This window comes from Canis lupus, chromosome X (assembly GCF_011100685.1).
Source record: "Canis lupus familiaris isolate Mischka breed German Shepherd chromosome X, alternate assembly UU_Cfam_GSD_1.0, whole genome shotgun sequence".
Taxonomy (NCBI): Eukaryota; Metazoa; Chordata; class Mammalia; order Carnivora; family Canidae; genus Canis; species Canis lupus.
The window spans coordinates 118,801,550-118,814,643 of record NC_049260.1 but is presented as its reverse complement, the minus strand read 5'-3'; the positions used below and the strand labels follow the sequence as shown (position 1 = coordinate 118,814,643).

At 42.3% G+C, this 13,094-nt stretch overlaps 1 long non-coding RNA gene across 1 annotated transcript; it reads left to right on the top strand.

Annotated features, from left to right (window-relative positions):
• The first annotated feature begins 6,919 nt into the window (after nucleotides 1–6,919).
• On the top strand, nucleotides 6,920–10,844 carry LOC119878034. The gene is made up of 3 exons (XR_005386032.1): nucleotides 6,920–7,269; nucleotides 8,916–8,918; nucleotides 10,834–10,844. It is a non-coding gene; the product is annotated as an uncharacterized LOC119878034 (long non-coding RNA).
• The last annotated feature ends 2,250 nt before the right edge of the window (nucleotides 10,845–13,094 follow it).

Sequence of the window (13,094 nt, the reverse complement as noted above, 5' to 3'; positions counted from 1 at the left end):
TGGAATACATTTAAAGCAACTAGATGTGTAAAAATTTGAGTGTGTTTGAGGATATTTTAGGAAAGGCCTTGGTTTCACATTTCTGCAGTCATCAAGAAACTGTGGAACACTCTGTCTCCGGCCCCCCTTTCTGAGAGCTTAATTTGCCTTCCTATTGTGCTTGGTTGGCCATTTCATCCTGAATGGTAGAGCTGTCCCTCTATGACTTGGCGGATACTGGTTCAGCTCGCTCTCCTTGTGAGGAAATCTCTCCTGCCACTATTTTGTTCTTTCACATCATTTTACTGATTTCCATGAAAACGGGACTTTTAAAGTTACACATAGACTGGAATGGTTCCATCTGCCATTGAGTGTGTAATCATTAGGCATCTCTCCTACAGATGTTTTATTTTATTTTATTTTACTTATGAGAGAGAGAGAGAGAGAGAGAGAGGCAGAGACACAGGCACAGGCACAGGAGAAGTAGCAGGCTCTATCCAGGGAGACGGACCCGGGACTTGATCCCAGGTCTCCAGGATCATATCCTGGGCTGAAGGGGGCACTAAAACACTGAGCCACCGAGGCTGCCCTCCTATAGATGTGTTAAGATATGCCATTTGTGTTACTTATCCTGCTTGTGCTTATGTTGGTGTTGACACGTTATGTGTACTGGAGGCCAGATTAAGTTGATCCAACACGATTGTGTGAGTTTTGAATAAGATATTTTTAACACACATTTCCAGGTGTCAGGAGTATGATGAGTCAAGATACATGACTCCTGCCTTGCCTAGCTCACCCTCTGATAGGGTGGAATGGGCACATAATGTAATTTATCTCTGTTTCCAGAAGTGCTACAGCACATGGAAAACAACAACTTTTTTTTTTATTGGAGTCTCATTTGCCAACGTATAGCATAACACCCAGTGCTCATCCTATCAAGTGCCTTCCTCAGTGCCCATCACCCAGTCACCCAACCTCCCCGCCCACCTCCCTTTCCACCACTCCTTGTTCGTTTTCCAGAGTTAGGAGTCTCATGTTCTGTCACCCTCACTGATATTTCCCACTCATTTTCTCTCCTTTCTCCTAAATTCCCTTTCATTATTTTTTATTCCCCAAATGAATGAGACCATATATACTTTGCCCTCCGACTCTGCCTTTGACTTACTTCAATCAGCTTAATACCCTCCGATTCCATCTACGTCGAAGCAAAAGGTGAGTATTTTTCCTTTCTGATGGCTAAGTAATATTCCATTGTATCCATAGATGACAGCTTCTTTATCCATTCATCTTTCGATGGACACCAAGGCTCCGTCCACAGTTTGGCTATTGTGGACATTGCTGCTAGAAACATCGGGGTGCTGGTGTCCCGGCATTTCACTGCATCTGTATCTTTGGGGAAAATCCCCAGCAGTGCGATTGCTGGGTCGTAGTGCAGATCTATTTTTAGCTCTTTGAGAAACCTCCACACAGTGTTCCAGAGTGGCTGCACCAGTTCACATTCCAACAGGGTTCCCCTTTCTCCACATGGTCTCCAACATTTGTTTTCCTGTCTTGTTAATTTTCCCCATTCTCACTGGTGTGAGGTGGTATCTCATTGTGGTTTTGATTTATATTTCCCTGATGGCAAGGGATGTGGAGCATTTTCTCATGTGTTTGTTGCCCATGCGTATGTCTTCTTTGTGGAATTTCTTTTCATGTCTTTTGCCCATTTAATGACTGGAATGTTTGGTTCCTTGCTGTTGAGTTTAATAAATTCTTTATAGATCTTGGATACTAGCCCTTTATCTGATGGGTCATTTGCAAATATCTTCTCCCATTCTTTAGGTTGTCTTTTAGTTTTGTTGACTGTTTTCTTTGCTGTGCAGACACTTTTTATCTTGAATAGGTCGCAATAACTCATTTTTGCTTTTCTTTCCCTTGCCTTCATAGATGTGATCTTGCAAGAAGTTGCTGTTGCCACATTCAGAAAGGGTGTTGCCTGTGTTCTCCTATGGGATTTTGATGGAATCTTGTATCACATTTAGATCTTTCATCCATTTTGAGTTTATCTTTGTGTATGGTGTAAGAGAATGGTCTCGTTTCTTTCTTCTGCACGTGGCTGTCCCATTTTCCCAGCACCATTTTTTGAAGAGACTGTGCTTTTTCCAGCGGATAGTCTTTCCTGCTTTGGAATGAAGGTGATGCTGGCCTCATAAATGAGTTTGGAAGTACTCCATCTCTTCCTATCTTTCGGAACAGCTTTAGTTGAATAGGTATAGTTTCTTCTTTAAACGTTTGACAGAATTCCCGTGGGAAGTCATCTGGCCCTGGACTTTTGTGACTTGGGAGGTTTTTGATGATCGCTTCAATTTCCTCCCTGGTTATGGGCTTGCTTCGGTTTTCTATTTCTTCCTGCTGCAGTTTGGGAGTTTGTGGTTTTCCAGAAATGCGTCCATTTCTTCTAGATTGCCTAATTTATTGGTGTACAGTTGCTCATAACATGATTTTAAAATCATTTGTATTTCCTTGGTATTGGGGGATCTCTCCTTTTTCATTCATGATTTTATTAATTTGAGTCTTTTCTCTTTTGTTTTTAATAAGGCTGGCTCCTGGTTTACCTATCTTATTAATTATTTCAACGAACCAACTCCTGGTTTTGTTGATCTGTTCTACAGTTTTTCTGGTGTCTATTTCATTGAGTTCTGCTCGAATCTTTATTAACTCTCTTCTTCTGCTGTTACGTTTTATTTGCTGTGTCTTCTCCAGTTCCTTTAGGTACAAGGTTAGCTTGTGTTTGAGGATTTTCTCCAGTTTTTTTCGGGATGCTTGTATTGTGATGTATTTCCTTCTCAGGACTGCTTTGGCTGCATCCCAAAGATTTTGAATGGTTGTATCTTCATTCTCATTAGTTTCCATGAACCTCTTTGATTCTTCTCTAATTTCCTGGTTTACCCTTTCATCTTTTAGCAGGATGGTCTTTAACCTCCACGTGTTTGAATTTCTTCCAAATTTCTTCTTGTGATTGAGTTCTAGTTTCAAAGCATTATGGTCTGAAAACATGCAGGGGACAATCCCATCTTTTCGTATCGGTTAAGACCTGATTTGTGACCCAGTATGTGGTCTATTTTGGAGAAAATTCCACATGCACTTGAGAAGAATATGTATTCAGTTGCGTTTGGATGTAAAGTTCTGTAAATATCTGTGAAGTACATATGGTCCAGTGTGTCATTTAAAGCTCTTGTTTCTTTGGAGATGTTGTTCTTAGGAGATCTGTCATTTGCAGAAGGCACCAAATTGAAGTCTCCCAGTAGAATGTATTATTATCTAAATATGTCTTAACTTTGGTTATTAGTTGATTGATATACTTGGCAGCTCCCACATTATGGGCATAAATATTCATGATTGTTAGGTCTTCTTGTTGCATAGTCGCTTTAAGTATGATATCGCGTCCCTCTTCATCTCTTACTACAGTCTTTGGGATAAACTTTATCTGAAATGAGGATGGCTACCCCTGCTTTCTTTTGTGGGCCATTTGAATGGTACATGGTTCTCCAACCTTTCATTTTCAGGCTGTAGGTGTCCTTAGGTCTAAAATGAGTCTCCTGTACACAACAAATAGATGGGTCTTGCTTTTTTGTCCAGTCTGAAACCCTGCGCCTTTTGATGGGATCATTAAGCCTATTGACATTCAGAGTTACTATTGAAAGGTATGAATTTAGTGTCATCAAAATACCTATTCAGTCCCCATTTTTGTCGATTGTTTCTTTGGGCATCCTCTTTCATTAACAGAGTCCCCCTTAATATTTCTTGCAGAGCTGGTTTGATGGTCACATATTCTTTCAGTTTCTGCCTATCTTGGAAGCTATTTATCTCTCCCTGTATGCTGAATGAGAGCCTTGCTGGAAAAAGTATTCTTGGCTGCCTGTTCTTCTCATCTAGGACCCTGAATATATCCTGCCAGCCCTTTCTGGCCTGCCAGGTCTCTGTGCAGAGGTCTGCTGTTAATCTAGTTGTTCTCCCCATGTAAGTCAGGGATCTCTTGTCTCTTGCTGCTTTAAGGATTTTCTCTTTATCTTTGGAATTGGCAAGTTTCACTATGAATGTCGAGGTGTTGAAAGGTTTTTATTGATTTCAGAGGGGGATCTCTCTATCTCCTGGTTCTGAATGCCTTTTTTCCTCCCCAAGGTAGGGAAGTTCTCAGCTATGATTTGTTCAAATACATATTCTGGTCCTCTGTCCCTTTTGGCACCCTCTGGAACCCCAATTAAATGTAGATTTTTCCTTCTGAGGCTGTCATTTCTTTCCCTTGACCTTTCCTCATGATCTTTTCATTGTTTTTCTCTTATATCCGCAGCTTCCTTCCTTGATCAACCTGTCTTCTATGTCACTCACTCATTCTTCTACCTCCTTAACCCTTGTCGGTAGGACCTCCAGTTTGGATTGCATCTCATTTAATTGATTTTTACTTTCGGCCTGATTAGATAAATTCTACGTCATGAAGTCTCTTGAATCCTTTATACTTTTTTTCCAGAACCACAAGTAGCTTTATAATTGTGCTTCTGAATTGGATTTCTGACATCAAATTGTAATCCAAATCCTGTAACTCTGTGGGAGAGGGTACTGTTGCTGATTCTTTATTTTGTGGTGAGTTCTTTTTCTCGTCATTTTGCTCAGTGCAGTGGCTAAAAATGAGTTGTGTTGGAAAGGAAGAAAAAAAAGATAGAAAAAAAGAAAAAGCAAACAAAGAAACAAAGAGAAACAAATAAACACAAAAACAAGGAGGGGTATCCTCTGGTTCTATATACTGTAAACCCCTGGAATTGCCCTGGAGCTTTCCATTGCTGCTTGGTCCACAACTTGCTCTTCCCCTGTCCTTCCAGCTGGTCTTCTGTGGGAGGAGCCTGCTGTGCTTTTCTCAGGTGTGTGCACCTGGGGAGCTGTGGAGCCCCCTGCCAGGTGCACGGCTCAGTGGGAGCTGTTTACCCTGTGAGGCCTATATCCCTTGGCGGCCTCAACGCTCCCAGGCACAGGTGACACCAGGAGGAACGACCACACTGGTAGCGGCCAGCACTCCAGCCCTGGAGTTAGCTCCTGCTGTAAGGATGGCAGCTCCCAGAATGCACTGGCCTGGATGCCCCGGGGGTGGGGGGCGCTGTCGTGCACAGCTCAGCGGGGCCAGGTGGTAGGACCATCCCGGTGTCCTGGGCCCTCCCGGCCTCCGCCTGTCCCAGGGAGACCACAGGATAGGGGGCTGTGTCCCCGTCACCCTGGGCTCCAGTGCCTGCACCACTGGAATCATGCTCCCAGGGCTGCCAAGTAACCTCCACCAGAGCCACCGCCTGAGCTGCTCCCGAGGCCCCACTGGACACCCGCTCCAGCCCTTTACCTTGGACCGGGGGTGTGGGGTGCTCTCCCCAAGGCACTTCTGTTCTGTGAGGGACCCCGGGAACCTGGGAGCTCCACTGCCCCTCCTGGGATCCTGCCCGAGGTCCCTGCCAGCACCTTTCTATCCGGGAATAATCCAGGTGGATTTTTTATCATTCCTGCTTCTCCGGGACTGGGCTTTCCTGTCCCAGGGTCTCTCGCTGCCCGCCCCCCTTAGCCCAGCTCCTTGTGGGGCCCCTCCCCCACCGAATTCTTTTTTATTTTTTTTCCCATGGTCCAACCTTGTTAGAAGCGCAAACTCCTCTCTCTGTAGCATTCCCGCCATTCTCTCTGTAAATCAGGGGATGATGTGGGTTTTCAGGACGATTTGAAAGTTATCTAGGTAAGTTGGTGGGGACAGGTGACTTGGGGACCCTACTATTCTGCCATCTTGCCCCGCCCCTCTCGACAACAACAATTTATAATTACAAATGTGTTTGCTTCTGAGAGAGAATAGTTTATTTACTCAGACTCAGATATAAAGGACACAGCCAGGTACATGGCTGAGAGCAGGGACTCTGGACCCAGGCAATGGGGGTTTGAATCCTGACTGCCACTTCCCAGCTTTGGGATCTTGAGGAAGCTCCTGTCCTCACTGTGCCTCAGGTCCCTTATCTATAAACCGTGGATAACAGTTGTACTTACCTAATGGAGCCGTTATGAGGACTAAGCCAAGTAATCCATGTAGAGCACATATGACAGACCTGGCACATAGCAAATGCCAAGTGAGTACTCGTGAATGTTGCAAATCCTGGCCTCACTCCACACTCATGTATGGTCTCAGGATAAAGTCAGTCAAGTAACAGAGGGTTCGTAAAGCAGGGGTAATACTTGTACATCATAGAGCTCTGGTGAACCTGAAGCACTTAGCCTCCTGCAGCACATGGTATTGCAGTTACTGTCATCCTTGGGGCTGGCACTGACATCCTCCCTTTTATCCCTCAATGCTCCAGAGGGCACTATTACATCTATCAAATATCGCCCTTTGCCACCATCCAATGGCCAGTTCTAATAAAATCCCTTCATGTCTGGAGCAGGCTTCTGTCATCATCACACGGCGCTGTTCATCAGTGTAGGGGTCACAGGCATTTTCTCACTGGAGCCCAAAAGCAGCCTGGGCATTTTGATTGTCCATGACCCTACCGACTTACTGCAGGATACATATATTGCTGTCATCATGATAAAAATAGCAACCTCTTACTAGAACTTTTCAATCTATACAACGGGTCATGGAAATGATCTCATTTGCTAAAGCAAGCAGCAAGGAACAATAGGCTTTGATTCTGGCTTTTGATTGAGCCCAAACCCAACACCTAGGGGGCTGGAGGTCTGGAATTTCTGTCAGAAAACATGGATGGCCCCTTTACCTCTGACTTAAGCTTCCAGTAGCTAAATCTCAGAGTCTAACTTGAATTTCCTCCTGCCATTCGCTTCTGCCACCATTCCAGAATGAAGTGGTCACAAGGAATAATTTGAAACCGGATGTTGACCACTCAGTAGGCTCTTCTCATTTAGATAAATAAGTAGATCAGGCTGTGCTCTGGCACTCCAGGCAAAGATGGTGGAGCGCAGTTACAGCTTTTCACTGACTACATTCAGCCCATCTGGTAAACTTGTCCAGATTGAATATGCATTGGCTGCTGTAGCTGGAGGAGCCCCTTCAGTTGGAATTAAAGCCGCAAATGGTGTGGTATTCGCAACTGAGAAGAAACAGAAATCTATTCTGTATGATGAGCGAAGTGTCCACAAAGTGGAACCAATTACCAAGCACATAGGCCTGGTGTATAGTGGCATGGGCCCAGATTACAGAGTGCTCGTGCACAGAGCTCGAAATCTTGCTCAGCAATACTATCTCGTTTACCAAGAACCCATTCCCACAGCTCAGCTGTGGAATCCTGTGAATATACTAAATTACTAAATTACTAATTACAGAGTTGCTTAAGTGATGCAAGAATACACTCAGTCAGGTGGTGTTCGTCCATTTGGAGTTTCCCTACTAATTTGTGGTTGGAATGAGGGGCGACCGTATTCATTTCAGTCAGATCCATCTGGAGCTTACTTTGCCTGGAAAGCCACAGCAATGGGAAAGAACTATGTGAATGGGAAGACTTTCCTTGAGAAAAGATATAATGAAGACCTGGAACTTGAAGATGCCATTCATACAGCCATATTAACCCTAAAGGAAAGCTTTGAAGGAAAAATGACAGAAGACAACATAGAGGTTGCAATCTGCAATGAAGCTGGATTCAGAAGGCTCACTCCGACTGAAGTTCAGGATTACCTGGCTGCCATAGTATAATAACCAAGTGACTGAGAAATCTGGAATTTCAGATAATCCCTCTACTTAAATATGTTTAAAGTATGTTTTGTTTTGCAGACTTTTTCATACTTATTTCTACATGGTTTAATGGACTGATTTTTTTTGTTTGTTTTACTATCTTTTTATTTTTTTTAATTTATTTTTTATTGGTGTTCAATTTACTAACATACAGAATAACCCCCCGTGCCGGTCACCCATTCACTCCCACCCCCTGCCCTCCTCCCCTTCTACCACCCCTAGTTCGTTTCCCAGAGTTAGCAGTCTTTACGTTCTGTCTCTCTTTCTGATATTTCCCACACATTTCTTCTCCCTTCCCTTATATTCCCTTTCACTATTATTTATATTCCCCAAATGAATGAGAACATATAATGTTTGTCCTTCTCCGACTGACTTACTTCACTCAGCATAATACCCTCCAGTTCCATCCACGTTGAAGCAAATGGTGGGTATTTGTCATTTCTAATAGCTGAGTAATATTCCATTGTATACATAAACCACATCTTCTTTATCCATTCATCTTTCGTTGGACACCGAGGCTCCTTCCACAGTTTGGCTATCGTGGCCATTGCTGCTATAAACATCGGGGTGCAGGTGTCCCAGCGTTTCATTGCATTTGTATCTTTGGGGTAAATCCCCAACAGTGCAATTGCTGGGTCGTAGGGCAGGTCTATTTTTAACTGTTTGAGGAACCTCCACACAGTTTTTCAGAGTGGCTGCACCAGTTCACATTCCCACCAACAGTGTAAGAGGGTTCCCTTTTCTCCGCATCCTCTCCAACATTTGTTGTTTCCTGCCTTGTTAATTTTCCCCATTCTCACTGGTGTGAGGTGGTATCTCATTGTAGTTTTGATTTGTATTTCCCTGATGGCAAGTGATGCAGAGCATTTTCTCATATGCATGTTGGCCATGTCTATGTCTTCCTCTGTGAGATTTCTCTTCATGTCTTTTGCCATTTCATGATTGGATTGTTTGTTTCTTTGGTGTTGAGTTTAATAAGTTCTTTATAGATCTTGGAAACTAGCCCTTTATCTGATATGTCATTTGCAAATATCTTCTCCCATTCTGAAGGTTGTCTTTGAGTTTTGTTGACTGTATCCTTTGCTATGCAAAAGCTTCTTATCTTGATGAAGTCCCAATAATTCATTTTTGCTTTTGTTTCTTTTGCCTTCGTGGATGTATCTTGCAAGAAGTTACTATGGCCGAGTTCAAAAAGGGTGTTGCCTGTGTTCTTCTCTAGGATTTTGATGGACTCTTGTCTCACATTTAGATCTTTCATCCATTTTGAGTTTATGTTTGTGTATGGTGAAAGAGAGTGGTCTAGTTTCATTCTTCTGCATGTGGATGTCCAATTTTCCCAGCACCACTTATTGAAGAGACGTGTCTTTCTTCCAATGGATAGTCTTTCCTCCTTTATCGAATATTAGTTGCCCATAAAGTTCAGGGTCCACTTCTGGATTCTCTATTCTGTTCCACTGATCTATGTGTCTGTTTTTGTGCCAGTACCACACTGTCTTGATGACCACAGCTTTGTAGTACAACCTGAAATCTGGCATTGTGATGCCCCCAGATATGGTTTTCTTTTTTAAAATTCCCCTGGCTATTCGGGGTCTTTTCTGATTCCACACAAATCTTAAAATAATTTGTTCTAACTCTCTGAAGAAAGTCCATGGTATTTTGATAGGGATTGCATTAAACGTGTATATTGCCCTGGGTAACATTGACATTTTCACAATATTAATTCTGCCAATCCATGAACATGGAATATTTTTCCATCTCTTTGTGTCTTCCTCAATTTCTTTCAGAAGTGTTCTATAGTTTTGAGGGTATAGATCCTTTACATCTTTGGTTAGGTTTATTCCTAGGTATCTTATGCTTTTGGGTGCAATTGTAAATGGGATGCAAAAATTCTCAACAAGATACTGGCCAATAGGATCCAACAGTACATTAAGAAAATTATTCACCATGACCAAGTAGGATTTATCCCTGGGACACAAGGCTGGTTCAACACCCGTAAAACAATCAATGTGATTCATCATATCAGCAAGAGAAAAACCAAGAACCATATGATCCTCTCATTGGATGCAGAGAAAGCATTTGACAAAATACAGCATCCATTCCTGATCAAAACTCTTCAGAGTGTAGGGATAGAGGGAACATTCCTCGACATCTTAAAAGCCATCTCTGAAAAGCCCACAGCAAATATCATTCTCAATGGGGAAGCACTGGGAGCCTTTCCCCTAAGATCAGGAACAAGACAGGGATGTCCACTCTCACCACTGCTGTTCAACATAGTACTGGAAGTCCTAGCCTCAGCAATCAGACAACAAAAAGACATTAAAGGCATTCAAATTGGCAAAGAAGAAGTCAAACTCTCCCTCTTCGCTGATGACATGATACTCTACATAGAAAACCCAAAAGTCTCCACCCCAAGATTGCTAGAACTCATATAGCAATTCGGTAGCGTGGCAGGATACAAAATCAATGCCCAGAAGTCAGTGGCATTTCTATATACTAACAATGAGACTGAAGAAAGAGAAATTAAGGAGTCAATCCCATTTACAATTGGACTGATGTTTTTAAAACGATACTTATAAATCATAATAAACTGTTAAATCCAACTTCTAGCTTTTTAGGAGTTAGTAAAATTTTAAAATAGTGATTTCCTGCTTTTTATCACAGTTGACTTCTGGAAACTACACTGCAGAGCAGAAGGGTGAACTCATTCTTCATGCAATTTTGGTTCAGTCAAGTCTTGGTATATTCTTTACTGTCAGATATTGTCTGTCAGTAAAGCAGAACTGCTTTTAGTAAACATCATTGCATTTACAGCTGAGAGAAGCTCTAGGATTCATGAGATAAGACGGATAGCATAGGTGTTTTGTAGGCATCGTTAGATGTGGATCAGTGAGACCCCAGGACAGTGACATTGTACTAGAGCTATGAAGGGTGCTAGGCTGAAGGGTTTCCTATGGGAGATCCGTGATGTAAGTAAATAAAAAATGGTTTATTGGTTGGTTTGTCCATCACAAGTAGGTAAATATTTAAAAGGAGCCCCTCAGGTTCTTTTTTTTTTTTTTTTTTTTTTTTTTTTTTTTTTTAAAAGATTTTTATTTATTTATTCATTCATAGAGACAGAGAGAGAGAGACAGACAGGCAGAGGGAGAAGCAGGCTCCATGCAGGGAGCCCGACGTGGGACTCGATCCCGGTCTCCAGGATCACACCCCGGCTGCAGGTGGCGCTAAACCGCTGCGCCACCGGGGCTGCCCGCCCCTCAGGTTCTATTAGACTTCTTACACCCAAGGATGAACCTTAAGTGCTGGAAATAAAATCCTAATACTTAAACATCAAAAAAAAGATAAATAATAAGTAGATCAATAGATATGTGCGTGTCACACCCAAATACTCATGCATATCTTTCCACCACCCCGTCATGATTTATGAGTCAAGCAGCACAAGGCACGTGTTATGTTTGCTGACCATCAAACACATCCTGTGGTTACTTGAGATATAGTTGGGAGCCTTGGCCTAGATGGAAAATTGATGTCAACAGGATTCTCATATTTGGGATCAGCCTCTAAATAGTTCTATCATGTCTCTCTTCTTCTAAACCTACACTTGGGTTTTCCCATACATCTGCTCCCCTCGTATGTGAGGATGCATGCTGCTTTCTGGTCCTTGCTGTTATCCCAGAACATACAAAAGAGCTCAGCACCTGAAAAGGCAGTTCCCTGCAGGGAAGAGGTACCAGTAAGAGGAGCCAGACAGGCAGCTCTCTGTGAGGTTTCCAGAGAAACAGCTGTTGCAAGTCATTCCAATTTTGTTTAAGGGACCCCAAACCAGTTGCTTTCAAATTAGTTGTAAATACATTAAAACTGTTTGCTACTCAAAATTTCCCAGCATCTTAAGGAACCTTCGCGAGTCCTGCCATGAGGTTTCATTCCTGAATTGTGTCAAGTGCTGCCACACTGCCTGGCACATTGGAGGGAGCAGATAAACTGTGACCCAAGTTCATGGGAGATGTCAGCTCATGGAAGAGCTAAAGGAAACAAAGAGCATCTTGGTAGATGTGCCCACAACTTAGGCTTTGTTTCACTTGTTACAGAATGTAAACTGCTTCTTTCACCGTCTCTACCACCTTGGTTTCTAGATGTGTATGATGTTAGACCTGGAAGAGCCCTTAGAGACTGTATCAGTTGGGAAAGCCTACATTATGCTGTGCCCCTCACCCCGTGCATTTTCTGACCCAACCTTCTATTGTTCTGCTGCTCACTCCTGATTTATCTACTATTTATATACTACTGGTTCTCTTTCTCTGGTTGAACTCTTAACTGCTACAACACCTATAGGATGGATAAAATAAAATAGGATAAATGTTGGAAGGAAGCGAAGACATTGGAACCCACATATATTGCTGTTGGGAATGTAAAAGAATGCACCTACTTTGAAAAGCACTTAGAAAGATCCTAAGAAAGTTAAACACAAAGTTATCATATGACCTAGAAATTCCATTCCTACATATATACGCAAGAGAAGTGAAACACACGTTCACACAAATTTGTGTGTCTGAATATTCACAGCAGTGTTTTTCATAATATCCTGAATGCGGAAACAACTCAAGTGTACATCAACAGATGGGTAAAGAAAATGTCGTACTATGTCATACAATGACTACTCATGCATTCAAAAGGAATGAACTAAACACATAAGATAAAAAAAAAAGAAGGCGGGACTGATACTTTCTTCCACATGGATCAAACTTTAAAATATTCTGCTAAGTTAAAGTCCCCAAAACAGGCAAATCCACAGATGTGGAAAGGAGACCAGTTACTGCCAGAAGTTTTGGGTAAAAGTGAATGATTCCTAATGGCTATGGAAGTCATTTAAGTCATTCCTTAAAAGGGAATGACTCTTTTTGGGGTAATGAAAATATTCTAGAGTCAGACAGTGGTGATGGATTTAAAATCCTGTGAATATACTAAAATTACTAAATTACATATTTTAAAGGGGTGGATTTAGTTATGTGAATTATACCTAAATAAAAGTATTATTAATAAAAAAGAAGGTGGTTCTCCTACTTGGGGTCTAAGAATGAGATGCAGTCTCCTACTCAAAAACTTTAATTTCTGTCATTTGGGAGTGTGTGGATGGGCTGCCTTTTATGGCAGGAGCAGCAAGGCTCTTATACCTGCAATTCTTTTTTTATTTATTTATTTATTCATGAGAGTTACAGAAAGAGGCAGAGACACAGGCAGAGGTAGAAGGAGACTCCCTGCTGAGTGATGAGTACCAATGTGGGACTCGATTCCAGGACCCCGGGATCATGACCTGAGCCGAAGGCACATGCTCCACCATTGAGCCACTCAGGTACCCTACCCACGTTTCAACAGTGCT